Source organism: Ceratotherium simum, chromosome 13, assembly GCF_057802395.1.
Source record: "Ceratotherium simum simum isolate JZ-2026a chromosome 13, ASM5780239v1, whole genome shotgun sequence".
NCBI classification, from domain to species: Eukaryota; Metazoa; Chordata; class Mammalia; order Perissodactyla; family Rhinocerotidae; genus Ceratotherium; species Ceratotherium simum.
Window position 1 is genome coordinate 24616506 of NC_141912.1, and position 19224 is coordinate 24635729.

The 19224-nt window shown below is 44.8% G+C and overlaps 1 pseudogene; it reads left to right on the forward strand.

Moving 5' to 3' along the window:
* Window positions 1–10892: 10892 nt before the first annotated feature.
* Window positions 10893–18916, forward strand: LOC101388220 (butyrophilin subfamily 3 member A3-like; annotated as a pseudogene).
* Window positions 18917–19224: the final 308 nt, after the last annotated feature.

Genomic DNA, 19224 nt, shown 5'->3' on the forward strand with positions numbered 1-19224 from the left:
AAGTCAGCAGGCCCCGGGCATCTGAAACTGAGCACCAAGAGGAGACTGGATATCCTGAAGTCAAACTTCCCCAATTCCGCAAATTGGCCTCAGGTACAGTCTATTTTTGAAAAAAACACAAATAGGGTTTAAAGATATGTGCTTTACTCAGTCCGGAGCAGCCTTTCCAAGTGCTCTGACTCTGTCAGTTAGAAATTACCATCCCTGGCGCTGAGACTAACATTTCTGGAGAGCACTTCTCTTTTGGCTAACAATAGCGCTACAGGAAATAAAAAAGAAGCAGAAGAGATAGTCTGCAGCATTTATTTGCTCTTCCCAGTGTAATTAGAAACTGGGATGTGCTCTTCATGTATGGTCTGAATAGCAGCTTTCCCCACTGAGGCTGAGAAACGTAACTGTCCATCAAAATGCATGTTTTGTCCTTCCATAATATACAGACATCACTGGTAATTAGTTGTCCAGCCAGGGAATACATTGCCCAGCACCCCTTGCATCCAGGTGGGTCCATGGACTGTTTCTCACCAATGGAATATGGGTGGAAGTGAGGTGTGTTCCCTCTGGGCCAAAGCCTTTAGGAGGTGGCCACTTTCTCTTCCTTCTTTCTGGCTACATACAGAGGACTCTGTGCTTCTGGAGGTGGGGAGTCAGATGAAAGGAGTCACACCCCTGAAGCCTGCCTGCCAGCCAGGAGCACCTGCATTCATGATGATGATGTGAGCAAGAACTCAGTTACTGTTGGGTTCAGCCTCTGACATTTGGAAGATATTTGTTGCAGCAGCTGGCAATACTTTTAGCAATATATGTATACCTTGCATGTTCTAGAATAGATAGAAATAGCAACAGTTCTTCAGGGAGGTCATATCTCAAAAGTTTTCTCACTTTCCCCAGCTTGGTAGCCCCTCCCTAAATAGCTCTGATGAAAATGGCGTCAGAGGAATTTTGTAATATTCACATTGCAATCAAGACGCCCAGGCCTAGAGCACATGACCTTACCAGTGTGTCTGGGGCTTCAGTGTATATATTATGCAGTATCTAAGTTAAAAAATGTGCCTTCTGAGGCCCTGAAGCTTATACTATTTGGGTCTCTTTTTAAGGAAAATATACAAAATTATGCATATAAATTAAGTACAGCCCCTTGGAAGAGGCTCTGAAACTTCACTTTTATTTGCATCACTCTAAATGCACCTCTGATGCCTGCAGTAGAAGATGGGCAGCAAGAGAGGTGGGCAGGAAAGAGGAAAGAAGGCTGCCTACACGTTGTTCCTTTCTCAGCTAAGGTGCTTGGTAGTAATCTTGTGAAACCAAAGGAGTTTGCAGAACTGTGTAAACCTCGAGAGTACTGCTCCACCAGCAGAGGAACATGGAGCCACGCAAAATGACTTGGTAGACAGCTTCTTGCCAATCTTTCAAATGGGATGCCAGGACAGAATTTAATTTGTTTAGGAAAATTAAGAAACATGACATTTCTTGCATCTGGAGTGTCATGGGAACATCTTGCCCTAACATCAAGTTTTGCCTTCCACACTGCTCCCCGTTTCATCCGGGGTCTCCCCTCAGAGCTCTTCTCCCACTCTCCGTTCCCTGAACAGTCTTGGCCATTTTTGTGAGGGCCCCCCTTCTGTGGATAACCCATCTTTCTCTCTCAAGCCCAGTCCTGGTTCTCCATCTGCCTCAGGTGTGTGTCTAAATATCCCACAGGCACCTCAAATGCAACATACACTGAGCTGCTGTCATTATCTCCCCTGGTCTTCCTCCTGGCTCCCCTGACCCAGCAGTGGCACTGTCATCCCAGTCACCAAACCAGGACCTTAGAGTCATGACAGAAAACTCATTCTCTCTACTCCACCTCTAGAAAGTGTCATTTCTATCCGGGGCTGGCTACATAATTTATAGGGCTCAGTGCAACATGACAACTTGGAACCCCTTGTTCATAGAGCAGGAATAAGTGCTTTTAAAACTACTAAAATAGAAAGCTTTTCTCTTCTTTCTAGTGGCTTTTATTTATTTATTACTATTTATTTATTACTGTGCTAATCAAAGAAACATTAGAACTTTGAACTATTATGACGAATTTACTGTTCATCTTTATAATGTGCAATGTTAGTTTTAAATGCAAATATAAGAGCATCTGATGCATGAGCAATAACTAAACTTGCATCGATTGTATTTCACAGCTTGTACACATATCGCATTCTTACCAGAACAGTGGAAACCCTGCACAAAACTTACTCAACTGTTTTCATTTCTCTTCTTGGTATGTGTACATTCTACCAACACTTTCTTAGGTATTGAAGAGCAAGGAAAGAGTGGAAGGAACTATGGGTTTCGTTATCTTTTCCTTACCATCTATGTCATTATTGTCATCACAAATTTTTGGCAAATACAGGGGAGTAACACACGAAAGGATGTGATAGAATTATGTTTCTTAGAACTCCATTGACTTCTTTTTGCATTTGAAGCAAGGTTTGCTTTAAAAGGGAAGACGGACTTCTAGGGGCTGTCAGCATTTTATGTAGATATTACATTTACTCAGTTGTAGATGTAACTGGTTTACCCTGTACACACCCTGAGTTTTGCTGAACTCCCAAGCATGTGGATCCCCTGGAAATCTGTGCTCGTGGGGCATCATAAATGCTATATGCGAGTGGAGTGGCTAGGAAAGGTTAACACATATATTGTGAATAGATCCTTGTCTCATAAACATGCTTTGTTGGTCCGTTGGATTTCACTTAAAACACATGCTCACTGGACCACCACAAACAGAAGAATGAAACTGAATCATTATCGTACAGGATACACAAAAATTAACTCAAAATGGATTCATGACCTAGTCGTAAGACCAGAAACAATAAAACTCCTGGGAGAAAATGTAGGCAGTAAGCTCCTCGACATAGATCTTGGGGATGATTTTTTGGACTTGACACCAAAAGCAAAGGCAACAAAAGCAAACATAATCAAGTGGGAGTACATCAAACTAAAAAACTTCTGCACAGCAAAGGTAACCACCCACAAAAGGAAAAAGCAACCTACTGAATGGGAGAAAATATTTGCAAATCATATGTTTGAAATGGGTTAACATCCAAAATATATAAAGAACTCACATAACTCAACAGCAAAAAACCAAACAATCCAATTTAAAAACGGGCAGAGGGACTAAATAGACATTTTTCCAGAGAAACCGTCAAGTACATGAAAGGGTGCTCAACATCACTAATCATCAGGGAACTGCAAATCAAAACCACAATGAGATATCGCCTCACACCTCTTAGAATGACCATCACCAAAATGATTAGAGACAAGTGTTGGTGAGGATGTGTAGAAAGGGAAGCCTTGTGACTGTTGGTGGGAACGTAAATTGGTGCAGCTACTATGGAAAACAGTATGGAGGTTCCTCAATAAATTAAAAAGAGAAATACCATATGATTCAGCAATATCACCTCTAGGTATTTATCCAAAGAAAACAATAACACTAACTTGAAAAAGTATATGCACCCCTGTAATCATTGAAATATTATTTATAATGGACAAGATATGGAAACAACCAAAGTACCCATCAATGGACGAATGAAGAAAGGAAATGTGGTATATGTATAATGGAATATTGTTTAGCCATGAGAAAGAAGAGAATCTTGCCATTTGCAACAACATAAATGGACCTCATTAAGCTAAATGAAATAAGTCAGACAAAGACAAACACCATATGACCTCAGTTGTATGTGGAATCTAACAAAAAAAACCCCAAAAACCTGACCTCATATAGACACAGAGAACAGATTGGTGGTTGCCACTGGAGGGAGTGGGGAGTGGATGAAATGAGTGAAGGGAATCAAAAGTTACAAACTTCCAGTCATAAAATAAATAAGTCATGGGGCTATAATGTAACATTACTGTATTGTATATCTGAAAGTTGCTAAGAGAGAAGTTCCTAAAATGTCTCATTACAAGAAAAAGAAAATTTGTAACTATTTGTGGTGATGGATATTAACCAGACTTATTGTGGTGATCATTTTGCAACATATACAAATATAAAATCATGATGTTGTACACCTGAAACTAATATAATGTTATGTGTCAATTATACCTTAAGTAAAAACCCACAATGGGGCCGGCCCCGTGGCTTAGTGGTTAAGTGCGCACGCTCCGCTACTGGCGGCCCGTGTTCGGATCCGGGTGCGCACTGACGCACCACTTGTCCGGCCATGCTGAGGCCGCATCCCACATACAGCAACTAGTAGGATGTGCAACTATGACATACAAGTATCTACTGGGGCTTTGGGGAAAAAAAAGGAGGAGGATTGGCAATAGATGTTAGCTCGGAGCCGGTCTTCCTCAGCAAAAAAGAGGAGGATTGGCATGGATGTTAGCTCAGGGCTGATCTTCCTCACACACACACACAAAAAAGCCTTTGCTCACCCCAGAATTACGGAAGTTTCTTTAAAAAAAAAAAAAAAAAACACAAGTTCACAGATTAAATTATTAAGAATTTCAATTGGCAACAGCAGAGCATTAAGATAAGTGTGGGGCCCTTCTGAGTTCAGGGTCCTGTGCAACTGCACAGGTGACACCCCTGTGAAGCCAGCCCTATTTCTTTCTCTTTACTACCTCTTGAAACCACCCCTCCTCTTCAGCCCCCTGGCCTCTGTCCAAGTCACTGTAATTTCTCCCCTGGACTGTCACAGTAGTTTCCCTGCTTCTTATTTCCTTCCTATCCTTCCTCCACATTGTCCTGAGAGAACTTCATAAAGTACACATTTAATCTGGGCCTCTAATCTCGCCTCTTTTAAATCCTTCTATGAGAATAAAGTATAAAATACTAAGCATGGCGTCCAAGGCTCTCTATGACCTTCCCCCTTTTGGCTCTACAGTCTCATCTTCTCCACACCATCATCCCCTGACAAGCAATCTTTATACAAAGAAACGCCTGAATGATGGGTAGTTTTGCCATATTTAGCAAATAAAAATAGAGAATGTCCATTTAAATTTGTCCCATGCAATATTTGGCACATACTTTTTTTTTTGGTGAGGAAGATCAGCCCTGAGCTAACATTCGTGCTAATCCTCCTCTTTTTGCTGAGGAAGACCGGCTCCGAGCTAACATCTATTGCCAATCCTCCTGCTTTTTTTTTCCCTAAAGCCCCAGTTTATAGTTCTTGTCATAGTTGCACATCCTTCTAGTTGCTGTATGTGGGACGCGGCCTCAGCATGGCCAGAGAAGCGGTGCGTCGGTGCGTGCTCAGCATCCGAACCCAGGCTGCCAGCTGCGGAGCACGCGCACTTAATTGCTAAACCACGGGGCCTGCTGATGGCACATACTTAAATAAAAAATTATTTGTTGTTTATCTGAAATTCAAATTTTAACTGGGGTGTTATCTGTATTAGCCTTTCTCTCTCTGTTTTTCTCCAAGTCACACCTGGGAGGCCGCGCCCTCCTGGAAGTGTCCCTGGCCTCTCATCACCAGAAGACTCTGGTGCCAAATAGCCTGATTTCAAAGTCTACAAAGAGTCACTCTTCTCTAATTGTGACAAGTCACTTGGTCTGTTTCTGCCTCACTTCCTGCATCTGTAAAATGAGCGTGATGAGGATGGTGGTGATGTGGGGAACAGTACCTGCCTCCGAGGGTTGTTGTGAGGACTCAAGAGTTCACATGTGTATAAACCACTTAGAGGGGCCACCCCGTGGCGTGGTGGTGAAGTGCTCCTGCTCCGCTACTGGCGGCCCGGGTTCAGATCCCGGGTGCGCACCCACGCACTGCTTCTCCGGCCATGCTGATGCCGAGTCCCACATACAGCAACTAGAAGGATGTGCAACTATGACATACAACTATCTACTGGGGCTTTGGGGGAGAAAAAAAAAGGGGAGGATTGGCAATAGATGTTAGCTCAGAGCCGGTCTTCCTCAGCAAAAAGAGGAGAATTAGCATGGATGTTAGCTCAGGGCTGATCTTTCTCACACACAAACAAAAAATAAATAAATAAATAAATAAACAAACCACTTAAAATGATTTCCGGCACATAGTGAATGGTAATTATTTGCTGTTTGAACGACTTTGCTGTGAATTCCTGACCAGCAGGAACTGTGTTCTATTGATTGCACCCCTGGCTCCTCAGACAATCCCTGGCACACAGTGAGGCATGCTTATTGAATGAACTTATCTGCTTTAAACGCCAATCTAGAACCTTGAGAAGGAAGATTATAAAACCTTACCTAGCCTACGGCCTTATCTGACTCAAGAGAGCTCCTGTTGACAGGGTTCTGTCTTTCCCAGGCCCCCTGGGTGTCCTTCCTGGGGCAGCTCGCCACCCTGGCTCCTGCTACCTCCACACACCAGCCCGTTTCTAGTTCTCATGGCCTCTCTGGCTTTTCCCTTCTCCCATCTCAGCAGCAGTGTTTGCTGGATCTGCAGCTGACCTGTCTCTGCAGGCAGAGAGAGGGGGCTACTGTGCACGCCCCTGCCTGGCCTCTCCTGGTCCAGCCTGTGAGCCAGGCTCATCTGCTCCTGTGACCCAAGTGTGACAAACTCCAGAGAATAAACATTTCGGATCACTCAACTCTGAGTTCTAGAAGAAAGGAGAAGTAGAAGGACAAGGAACATTCTATGTGAGGTAAGTGTGAAGGAAAGCCTTAGAGGGAACAAGAAAACCATATTACTCCTTCCATGTTACACTCTTGGGGAAAATAAACTCTGGGGGGAGGACAGAGACCTCCTGATCTTTGGTCGTGGAACTTGTCAGTTTTCTGTGCTGGTTCTCAGCTGGCTGTCGCTGTCTCTCCTGCTCTCATTGGCTGGCTGTGGTCATCAGGGGTCTGTGCAGAAGCAGATTCACCCCATAACTGGCCAGTCTGAGCTGATCTCCTGCTTCCCCAGGGTCAGTGTGGACGGTCAGGGCAGGCCAAGGCAAAGAGGGCAGGGCCTGCTGCACAGCAGAGACTGTTCAGAGGTCAGGCTTCACATGCAGACAGAGCCGGGTTCAACCCTGGCATTGCAGCTCACTAGCCGAGTGACTCTGATCCAGTCATTGAACTTCTCTCAGCCTCAGTTTCCTACAAAAGTTGGGATCAGACCTCCTTGGCACGTTTGGTGCACTGAGAAGGATAAACAAAAACTCACCCCCTAGGGGTTTTCATGAGCCATGGGAATGCACACAGCCCCTAGAGCAGAGGGAGCACTGAATAACCACCCTGTGTTGTTATTGGGGTCTTAGAGAGAGGGAACAACGAGGATTCTGAAGTGTGATCTTTTCCCAGGAAGGAGCAACATATGGAGGAATGAAGGAGAGATTCTTCCCCTCCTCCTCTGTGATCTTCCTCACTTCAGAGAACTCTCTAGTTTTCATGCGAGAAGGTGATGGGAGGCCAAGAATTCTCTATTGAGGGGCAAGTGTGTGTGTGTGTGTCTTGGGGGAAGCCTCCACATCTGACTCTCAGAGTTAAGCAGGAGCAACTTGGGGCCAGGGAAAGACAGTAGTCTAGAAATAAGAAAACCAACTAGCTCTGAGCTTGGACAAGTCCGTTAAAGCATCTTAGCCAAAGAAGTGAAATTCTTTAGGTGATTCAAGGTGATTCTCAGTGAGGGGTTTAATGCAGTTCTTCCTCACTTGCTACCATCAACCCTGCTCCATTTCCTTCCCTACCTGTGACCCTGACTGTGCCCCAGTGTTCCTAGTTCTGGGACAGCTCCCAGGATTCACTGCAGACACAGCCCAGGAAGGGGTCTCCCAGAGGCCCCGTTGCCCGGTAGACTGGGTTGCTGTGTTATGGATGGTACTGATTACTTCTTGATCTTTTGCAGAGAAACTCCAAAGAGAGCTCAGTAAGTTCTGTGCTTCCCTCTCCTCTGTGTATGATTTGGGACCCTCTCAGGTGCCAGTTATCTCATGAGGTTTCTTTGTTCAACTTTAAGCTGGAGAAAAGCCCAGAAAGTGGGTGGTGAGTAACTGGAATTTTTGTTTTTAATTGAAGACTTCATCTTTCTCATTTAATATGTGCCTTGAACCTGATTCTTTCCCCTGAGGCTTTGCTCACTTCTACACAATCTGGATTTCTCCGTATAATCCCAATATCTCTGGCTCACACCTCAAGGGTGCCCCAAAGATTTTTAAAACCTGTGTCCAAAGCTGAGCTCCATATCCTTTCCTGACAGCCTGTTCTTCCTCCTGTGTACCCTTGATTCCTCAAGGCTGCCACCACCCACCCAGGTGGGCTCCTTTCCCACCTACCTCTCATGGCAAGTCCTTTCTACTGCTTAGCCCAGGGCCCCTTCTCAGCATGCACCGCCTTCCTCAATTTTCCTCTCTTCTTTTATCACAGATCCCTGGGACTCAGTTTACCACAACCCTTCGCTTCACAGCTTTGCCAACAAACCACTCTACCTCTCTGGTTTCTGCTTCCCTTCCTCCAAGAGCTACTGCTGTCCTTTTCCTATTAAGACTTTTAGTTTAAATAAATACCAGGAAACAGACAAGAAATCTGAAAAGCAACCAGCATAAATAACGCATTGCTTTTTAAAAGTTATTACAATACTGTCCGTAGTCTCGAGTTTCAGAGTATACTTGCTAAAACAGACATCTGACTACATTCCTCTGAGTTCCCAAACCGCCTGTGGCTTCCTATGGCCCTCTGCAGTCTTACTGGGGAGGGAGATGCTATAGAGATTTGTACATTCTAAAAGAATATTCAAATTTTTTTGAAAAATTGTCTTAATGTCAAATTTGAATCTAAACAAACACAACCTAAGCCAACTCTGTATCACCTGGTTAACATCCTTGTAATCAATTATCACTGAGTGGTTCTAGTTTCCAAGCTCACTGCTATGTTTATAATCCCATCAGTGACAGATGAACTCCCCACTGGCAGATTTTAACTTTTTTGTGTGTGTGTGTGAGGAGATCAGCCCTGTGCTAACATCTGCCAATCGTCCTCTTTGTTTTTGCTGAGGAAGACTGGCCCTGGGTTAACATCTGTGCCCATCTTCCTCCACTTTATATGGGACGCAGCCGCAGCATGGCTTGACAAGCAGTGCGTCGGTGCGCGCCCGGGATCCAAACTGGTGAACCCAGGGCCCCCGCAGCAGAGCACGTGCACTTAACTGTTTGCGTCACCGGGCCGGCCCCAGATTTTAACTTTTAATGTTGTATTTTCAAATTGGTTCCCTCAGGAGATTGAAGATATATTTTCAGATGTATCTAGAAATTAGTTTTTGTCTAAGCAAGTTTTTTACATAACTCAGGTGAAGAAACACCACCCTAAATGATAAAGTCTAATCCCTGGACATTTTATCCTTGCATTGCAGGCACTCAACAGTCCAGTCCTCCTATTTCTGTCCAACCTTGGACACTCCCTGCCATGTGCCATCCTGCACTGGCCTGATCACACGTCCTGCAGTGCCCCAAACCCATCATTCAGTTTCACCTGTCTGTGCCCATTTCCTCTGCCTGTTTAGCACACCTGCTTGGCCCCTGTTTATCCTACTTACTCAGACAAATGGAAACAGGTTCCTTAACCTCTCTGAACCTATTATCATCACCTAGAAATTGAGGTAATTACACCCTACACTGAGCAGATGTTAAGGAATGAGACAAGGTGTGGAGAGCATCCAGTACAGAATGTACCACATAGCTGTGATCAGTGAACATTAGCCGTTATCCTCATCGCCACATCCTTTCCCCATGTCTCTGACGGTGATGCAACCCCCCACCTAAGAGAGAAGATAGAAGGGGGAGGTCCCACACTTCCTGCCCCACCATCTGCACTGCCCCTCCTGGTCTGTTTCCTCTGGTTTCAACAGAGCACATGTCCTTTCTCCCGTCTGAGGCTATTTCTTCACCCTCATCCTGGACCCCTCACTCTCCAGCTTCCCTCTGGGCTGCTCTATTCAGTCCATTCATTCATTCGTTTATTAACTCAATAAAGATCCATGAGCGGTAACAATGTGCCAGTTACTACGCTGGGCGCCGGGGCACAAAAGTGAACAAAACAGAAATTCCCCATTTTCCAAGAACCTACCTTCTGGTGGAGGGACACAGACAAGACAACTAAATAAATAGTAAAATATATGGTGTGGCACATGATGATACGTGCTCAGGAGATAAATCAATTAGAGTAAGGAACATCGCATCAGAAGTTGCAATTTACAATAGGGTGGTGATGATGTAGGGGAGCAAGTCATAGGACCACCTGGGGGAAAAGCATTTCAAGTAGAGAGAACAGCAGTGCCAAAGCCTAGAGAAAGAAGTATGTGTGGCGTGTTTGAAGAATAGAAAGAGATTCCCTGGTGGATTAGGGTTAATGCATGTACATTTAACATTACATATTTTTGTGGGTGATTTTCCAAGTTGGAACTCAAAGGTAAAGAGACTCCCAAGCAGACATTTTGGCAGAAGAGGATTTTGAGTCACCACACTAGTGACTGTGTGTTTCACCAAATCAGCCCTGGAGAGGTTTGACGTGAAATTTGACATCTTCCAAGTCATAGTTTCTGCCTGACTCTTTCTGGTCTCTCTGCAGCACACATGAAAATGGAAAGTTCCCTAGACTTCCCTCTGCTCATCCTCCTTGTCTGCCTTGTTTTGGTCCAGTTGCTTACCCCTTCTACAAGTAGGGAACATTCTGATTTTGTGCATCTGAACCAGACAACTACCTATAAGTGTCCACTCAGAACCTCTGACAACTTCTCATACCTGGAAGTCCCATCCCAAACTGAAGGTGCACATGCCCTTAAGACAACCTGTACTTCTGTTAAGATCGTGTTCCTCTCTAGGTTTTTCATACCTCACCCTCCCTGGCTGAGACCCCTCCCTTACCCTCATGGCCCCAACTGCCTCTCATGGAGCTTCTCCTTTTACTGACCAGCTCAGTTTGCCGTGATAGGACACCCTGGGCCCACATCTAGGCCATGGTGGGTGAAGATGCTGATCTGCCCTGCCATCTGTCCCCAAATATGAGCGCAGAGACCATGGAGCTGATTCTGGAGAGATCCAGTCTTAGTGAGGTAGTATTGGAGTATGCAAATGGGTAGGAAGTAGAAGACCAACAGATGGAAGAGTATCCAGGGAGAACTTTGATTTTAAGCGATGACGTCACTGAAGGGAAGGCCACTCTCTGAATTTACATCAGAGCCTCTGACAGCAGAAACTACCTGTGTTATTTCCAAGGTGTCAACTTCTCTGAAAAGCCATGGTGGAAGTGAAGGTTGCAGGTGAGGCTACAGGTTTTGTTCTGAGCTCATTCCTCTGTGGGACCTGGTGGGCAGATGAAGCATTCATGCTCCCAGTCCCCCTCAGAGCATCCTGGCTAGTCACTAGGAACAGCCTCCACTGCCTTCCCTCTTTGTTTCTATGAAGCCCTTGGGAAAGATACAGGTTTTCCTCCAGGAAGAATCCTTCCTATGCCCTATAATATCAAGTATGAACTCCCTCATAGTGGCCTCCAGGCTCTAAGCAGGGTAGTGGAAGGTCAGGGATAGGAAGGAGAAGAAAATATCTCCTCAGTGATGGCACACAGTCGTTTCAGTTCAGTTGTGTTCCAGATAGATTCTCTAGCCCCTCCAGGAGCACGCTGCTGTGGGCCCAGGGATGGTGACTTGTACTTCGACATCTGTGCTACCAATATTCTCCCACCAAAGGCCCCCAGGAACACACCTGGAGTTGACCAAGTTGCAGGTAGTACTTGTTGCAGGGAGGGAGAGTGCATGTCATCTGGGAACCGTGGAGTGTCTCAGTAAGAGGGTGTTAGAGAAGACTTGGCATAGAATTTGGGCTTCTGTTAGATGAGTTGGGGAAGGGTTTATGGAAATGGGGCTTTGCTCTGGATTGGATGCTGTTCTGAAGGTGGAGGGTATGATTCTGTAGGTAGATGTCTTAATAAATCCTACCTAGGAGGAAGACTAGAGTGAGGCTAAAGTTGTAAATGGGAAAGGAGCAGCAGTTACTCGTAGCCAGGATAGGGAAAAGTTTGGTCACAACTGTGGTTTGGACAGTGTTCATGTTTTTCTCTTTATTCAAACACAATGTGTAAGTGGTGTTGTTTTTGTCCTGACCCATCATAATGACAAAGTGCCCTTGATGGATATTGATGTTCCATGAAATTAGTTTTGTTCAACAGGAGAACACCAAGTGAGGTCAATGTCCAGACGTCAAGAGTTGTATTTCTCTTTCTCAGGGCACTCTCTTGCTCTGTGGCTTCTGCATGGGTTTGGTCAATAAGGAACCATAGCAGAAGATGGAAGGAGGGAGAGAGGAGAAAGAAGTGTATGTACTTATCCCCCTTGCTTTCCCCCTGCAAGACCACTTCTAGCTGGCTGCTTTCCCTTCCTGAAGATCACAGCTCCTCTCAAGAAAACCCTTTCTACATGACTCTTCTGTTAGGTGTTAAAACAGCTTCCATTCTGCCTCCCTTTGAGTTTAGAGGTGGTTGGTAACAACTCCACTGTTCCTGGCCCCAGGGTATTGCTCTGTCCCATGTAGATTTCGCCTCACCATGACCATGCTTTTGTAAACAGCTCATTAATGAAATCACCCTTCAATTATCTAATGTGAGTGTGCCATTCAATTCCTGTTGAGACCCTGACCGATACAGGAGGCTCCAAAGAATTCAGGCTCATTTATCCTTCCATCATGCTGGTTCTGATCTTCACATTGAAACGAAGGCTTATGAGGATGAAGGGATACATCTGGAGTGGTGTCAACAGACTAGTATCACTGGTCCCAAATACAGTGGAGAATTGCCAAGGGAGAGGACATGACAAATGTGCCAGCATCTTTGGTTGCAGATGGAGATGGTCTATATGCAGTCGCAGCACCTGTGATTGTGAAAGGCAGCTCTGTGGAAGGGGTGTCCTGTATCATCAGAAATCCCCTCCTCAGCCAGGAAAAGACCACCAGGGTTTCCAATGCAAGTCAGTACCTGCTTAGCCTCAAGTATACAGTGCTGAGCTGTGGCCGTTGAAAGAAGGAGGATGTGTGATTCTCTGTTGCTGACTCGGGTCTTTGCAGTGAATATAAGCCACAGAGCAGGGATCCAGAGTCTCTTTCTTACTCCAGGGATGTTTCTTTTCCCCATAAAGATGTTTATGTCACAAGTATTTACTGTGTATTTCCTATACCAGAAATTGTAACAGGCAATGGGAAATTGGGGAAAATGGTAAAGATCAGACCCTTAAGCAAAGATAAATGACAAAATGGGAAAAAATATGTACAACTCATATCATAGAGAAAGAGCTAATCTCCTTAAAATGTAAAATAACCCAGTAGAAAAGTGAGCAAAATTCACAGAAAAGGAAATAACACATGAGATGAGGTTCCATCTCACTCAACAGAGGAACATGCATTAAAACTTTTTGCAGGGGCTGGCCCCATGGCATAGTGGGGCATAGTTCAGCATGTTCCACTTCGGAGGCCCTGGTTTGTGGGTTCCATTCCCAGGCGTGGACCTACATCAGCCATCAGCCATGCTGTGGTGGCGACCCACATATAAAAAATAGAGAAAGATTGTGGCTGGCCCCTTGGACCAGCGGTTCAATTTTTGCGCGCTCTGCTTCAGTGGCCTCAGTTTGCAGGTTCAGATCCCAGGCGCGGACCTACTCCACTCATCAGCCATGCTGTGGAGGCATCCCACATACAAAGTAGAGGAAGATTGGCACAGATGTTAGCTCACTGCTAACATCTCCCTCAATACAAAAAAAAAAAAGAGGAGGGTTGGCAACAGCTGTTACCTCAGGGCTAATCTTCAGCAAAAAAAAAAAAAAAAATTTCCACTTGTGAGATTGGCAACAAAACAAGACCGAGGTGGCAGATCAGACATTTTGATGGCAGGATTGTTAGGAGACAGTTACTCTGAGACATTTGATGGTATAATTCGCTATATTTTTGATACAAAGTGACACAACTTCTATTGGGGGCAATAGAGCAGTATTTCTCCAAACTACTTATATATTGATCCAAAATTCCACTTCCAGGAACTTCTCTGACAGATATACTTGCATTCATATGAAATGACTCATGTAAAATGTTATTTCTTGTGCATTAATTATAATAGCAAAAAGTTAGAAACTATGCAAATGTCCATCAATGGGGAACTTTTATGCAACGGAATATTGCACAGCTGGGAAAGAAAACACAGACAATCTCTCTTTACTAATATGGCAGGATCTCCAAGATGGACAGAAGAAGCCAGATGCAGAGCAGTTTGTATAGAATGCTATCTTCAGCGTAAACAAGAAAAGATAAGAATATATTTATATTTTTAAAATTTAATACACATTTGCATAGCACTCACTGTATCAGGCACTTAATAAGCATTAATTGAATCCTTTAACCTTATGAATGAGGTACTGTTATTACCCTATGTTACAAATTAGGGCACCGGGAACAGAGCAGTGAAGTAATTAGTCCAAGATCACACTGCCAGTCAAGTGGAGGAGCCAGAATTTGAACACAGGCTCTCCAGCTCCAAAGTTCCTATTCTCAACCACTGTACTAAGCTGACTAATGAGAGGCTAATAAATGGAGGGAGGGGGGAGGGAGTGGATGGGAGACTTGGATGACTTTTTATATTATTTTGATATTTGAACCACGTAAAGGTAACCTGTTGAAAAATTAAATTAGAAAAAAACATATGATTCTGATGCTCAAGTAACTCCTATTCACATGTGAGAAGCAGGCATATCAAGACAAGTAATAGTATTATGTTATAGTAAGAGTTTACGGAAGTCTTAACCAAACTTTGCTGAGACTCTAGAAGGAGAGGGACCATTTAATGTCCTGAGATCAACTCTGTGCCAATCTTCCTGGGTGTGAGAGGCTAAAGCTCCCTTCCATTGCAGACTCCTTGCAGAGGGCCCAGCCCTGGATCTTGGCTTTGTCGGGAACCCTGCCTGTCTAGTTGCTGCCTCTTGCAGTGATGGGTTACTTCCTGTGGCAACAGCAGAAGGGGAAAGAGAGAGAGCAAGTAGAAAAGGGTCTGCAACGAAGGGCAAGAGATATCTCACCAGGAAGGGAACCTAAGGCCCTGGCTTAGGTGAGGTTACCTGATGACCTCACCCGCTCCCCACCCTTGCATCCACCTCTGCACTGGGTCATATGTAAGGTTTATTTTCCAAAGATCCTCCCCATTCCATCCCCATAACAGTAATTTTTGTTTCCCGCTTATTTTTCAACGATGCTCCAGCGTGAACTCAGCAAGTCCTATTTCCCCAGAGACCCATATATGTCTCCCTATTGCTGCTTTAAGCATCTTAATGCCTCTTCACGTTTCTTCCATGGCAGAGTGGAGAAAGATCCAGTACGTGGCTCATGAGCGGCTCTTTCATTTTCTCTGAATTCGTATCAAAGACTCTCTGCTGGGATATTTCCCAGCCTCTTTCTTCAGCCTTACTCTGCCCAGGGCTGAGAAATGTCCAGGATCCCTTTATGGAGGGAAAGAAATAAGGGTGGCTGATTGTGGGGAAGCATGGGGAAGTAATATTTTTTTAATGGAGAAAAGGGCCTCAGTCTCTCTCATCTAGAGCCCCACAGAATCTCCAGCCCAGCAAGGCACCAGGGAATATCCAGGGGTCATTTGAAAGGAAAGGAGGAGGAAGGGGAAGGAACTCTCTAGATGAATTGTCTTCTCTATGCTGGGAACCTCACTAGTAGCTTTACATAGTCTGTAGTCTGCTGAGAGGAAAAAAAGAATGTAAGATTTAAAAGAATGAGAAAATCAGAGAAGAACGAAAGAGAAAACTGTCTCTTAAGAAAAGGAATGGCCACAGTGGCTCAGTTCCCGTATGTTTATGAGAACTCCTTTTAAAAAAATAGTATCTGAAATTTCCTTATTAAGTTGCCCAGTTCTTTTCTGAAGTAGACAGGACATAATACAGCTTGAGACACGTGGATTCTAGTGCATATACACAGACACGTGTACACACAGTGACACCTATGCCCAGGCGTGGGAATGTAGATACATACAAAATAGATCAGCCGAATCTCAGCTGGGAAAGCACTTACATGGTGCCTGTGGTATCATCAGCATGCAGTTGATGTTCTCAGATTTGATAAGGAGGAGAGGATTGAACAGGCAGAGAGAGAAGGTAGGAGGGGTGGGAGTCAAAAAGAAAGATTAGATGTGTGCAAAGGAAGAGAAAGGAAACAACTCAGAAATGACATAGTTCAGGTGACATCACTACCTTTCTTCCATTGTAGGTAGAAAGAAGTCTCAGGCCTATGCTGGTGAGTGATCCTGATGTTCTCTGAGTTTCCTGGCACCTGTGTACTAAGCATTTAAACCGTTTCTCTGCTGTGTGACCCATTGGCATTCCCAGTAGGAATAATCACATCTAGTCCAGAGGCTCATTTTCTGTGGGGGACACCACCACTGATTTTCTGGAGCATCAGAGAGGACCTTCCAGATACAGCATCTAGGCATTTTCAGCCACTCCTCACCCTGCTGGCACACATTCCCACACCCTAGAAAAGCCTGGTCATGTTGCCTGCAGCTCGAGCATGACAGAGGGAAGGAAGTACACCATTTCTGAGAGATAGTATGGCTGATACAGCAGAGCTGTAGAGGAAGGAAGCTGAACATTGGAAGACACTGAAGAAAGGGAAAGAGAAAAGGCTTAGTGAGGAGAACTGGTGAGGGGAAATAATGCCCTTTGCATATTTATGTCTCTTGCCTTTCAGAATGGAAGATGATCATCTTCCAAGCTGGTGAGTGAATCACTGTATGTTCCCTAGGATAACAACCTGAGGGATCATATTCCCTTTTCTTATCCAAATCTTTAGATTCTGAAAAGAGAAGTCCCCATGACTAGGAGAGTTCTGGGTGGGTCACTTGAGGTCCTGGTCTCAAAGGTGTGCCCATCTCCAGGGCCTTCCTGCTGAGAGCCCAGAGAACCAGGGAGAATGGCTCTCCTGGGCTTCCACAGATCTTCATGGGAAAGAAGAGGCATAAATGGTAGAGCTGAGGGAAAGGAGAGGCAGAGTGAACAAAGGAGAGGGAGAGTGAGGATGTGGAATGACCAAGGAGAGAAGGTAATGAGCAAAGGTCTTGGCTTTTCCCAAGCTTCCTATGCCACCTCCTGCTGCTGTGTGTCTCCAAGTTACTTAATGTTTTTGAAAATTAGTCTCCTAATTTTTAAATGATGATCATAATCCCTATTATGTGAGGGTTGAGGTAAACTGTAAATGAGGTAACGAATGTGTATTGGTCAAAAAAGCAACAAGAAAGAGATGAATGTTCAAACTGGGTGATTGAAGAAGGTTTCTAAAAGGAACAATTTACAAAGGTGAGAGTGGGCTTAAGGGAAACCAACAAGGGAATGTGAGGTGCCCCAGGGCTCACAGTAGTGGGAAGCTGTCACCACCCCTAGACTTGAAGGAATAGGGAGAGGGAGCAGTTACTGGAGCCCAGAGGAAGCTGTAGCTCAAGGACACGGCTGCTTGAGAGGAGTTGTGCATTTGATAGAGCATCACCATCTGATAAGGACAGGGAGGAAGTGGGGGAAAAAAATGTTGTGTCTCTCTTTTCTTTCTCTTTCCAATCTTCAGGTAGTACCTCTCATTGGCCAAACCCAACAGGTAACCAGAGTCAAGGGAGCCCAGTGATGCTGTCCATAGAGGATAGATTCCTGAGGTCCGGGAGAGGGTAGGGAAAGGTGGAAGGTGGATCTGGGAGTGCAGAAAGCCCCTAATATGGCCTCTAGCACAGAAAAGGCATGGAGCTATTATAATGTCAGGCACTTCCTCCATGCCCAGCCCTGGCTATATATAAAACATGTGTTGTCTTTTGCTACCCTCAAGATTAGTATTTTTATCCCCATTTTCCAGATAAGCAAATTAAGGCTCAAAGATATTATATAGCTTGGTAATATTGAAAAAGAGACTGCAGAAAAGGAAAAATATTCAGCTCAGGAGTGGTAGACCAAGGATTGAAAGGTAAATCCATGTGACTATAAAGAAGAGTAGAGTAATTTTGGGGAGGGAAGTAGGAAAAAGATGGAAGGAAGGAGAAAACTCAGATGTCTGGTTAGGCAGACCCTGACCCTCATCACTCTACTTCACTAAACACAAGACTCCTGGGTCTTTCTTTTGGTGTTGTTGAGAGGGTCACCTTCAGGGCAGGCTGGGGACACCAGGCTCTGGACTTGGACCTCCTCAGCCAGACCCAAGTCTTGTAGGCTGAGGCTCTGAGGTCTAAGAAAAATTGCTGACCCCACATCCCATCCCCACACTCTCTGCAGCGGATGTGATTCTGGATCCGAACACAGCAAACCCCGTCCTCCTTCTTTCTGACAACCAGAGGAGCTGTGGTGGACAGATGAACGAGGGAATATGCCAGCCAGCCTTAAGAAGTTTGTTTGCCGTTACAGGATACTTAGTTGCAAAAGCTGCACTTCAGGGAGACATTTCTGGGAAGTGGACGTGGGGGACAGGAAAGAGTGGTACGTCGGGGTGCGTAAGGAGAATGTGGAGATGAAAAAAAGTGTTTCTATAGCACCCAAGAATGGATTCTGGACTATGGGGCTGTCTGATGGGAAGGACTATCTGGCACTCACTGAACCCTGGACCAATCTAACAATTTCCAACCCTCCTCAAAGAGTAGAGGTTTTCCTGGAGTATAAGACTGTTCAGTTCTCATTCTAAAATGCCATGGATGGATCTCATATCTACACCTTCCCACAAACCTCCTTCGCCAGGCCTCTGTGGCCTGTTTTCAGAATTAAGACATGGGGGTCCACTGCCTTGACTGTTTGCCCAGTGCTCACCGGAGTGCAGTTTCCTTGTTCCTGACCTAGTGTCTGACCTTTTCTTGGAGACTCCAGTAAGCCTGGGCTCTGCTGATGGGAATGGGGACCCTCAGGCTGAAGTAATATCCTTGCTTCTGCCTGTGCAGCCTGGAGCTGAGGGCCTCCTCCTTCACAGCAACACATCACAACAATAAAACACTAAATGCCCACCCTGTGTGAATCACTTCACTAATATTAATTCCATTATTCCATATGACAGTTGCTTTTGGTACCATTTTATTATCTTCTTTCTACAGAAAAGGAAACAAGGGTGCAGAAAAGTGAATTAACTTTCTAAAGGTTATTCAGCAAGTGAATAACAGATGGGATTTGAACAACAATAACTAACATGTATAGATAACTTAGAATGTACTGTGCTAAATGCTTTAAGTGAAATTCACTCATTTAATCCTCACAACAGCTGTATGAGATAGTCTCATTTTGCGAATGTGGAAACTGAGGC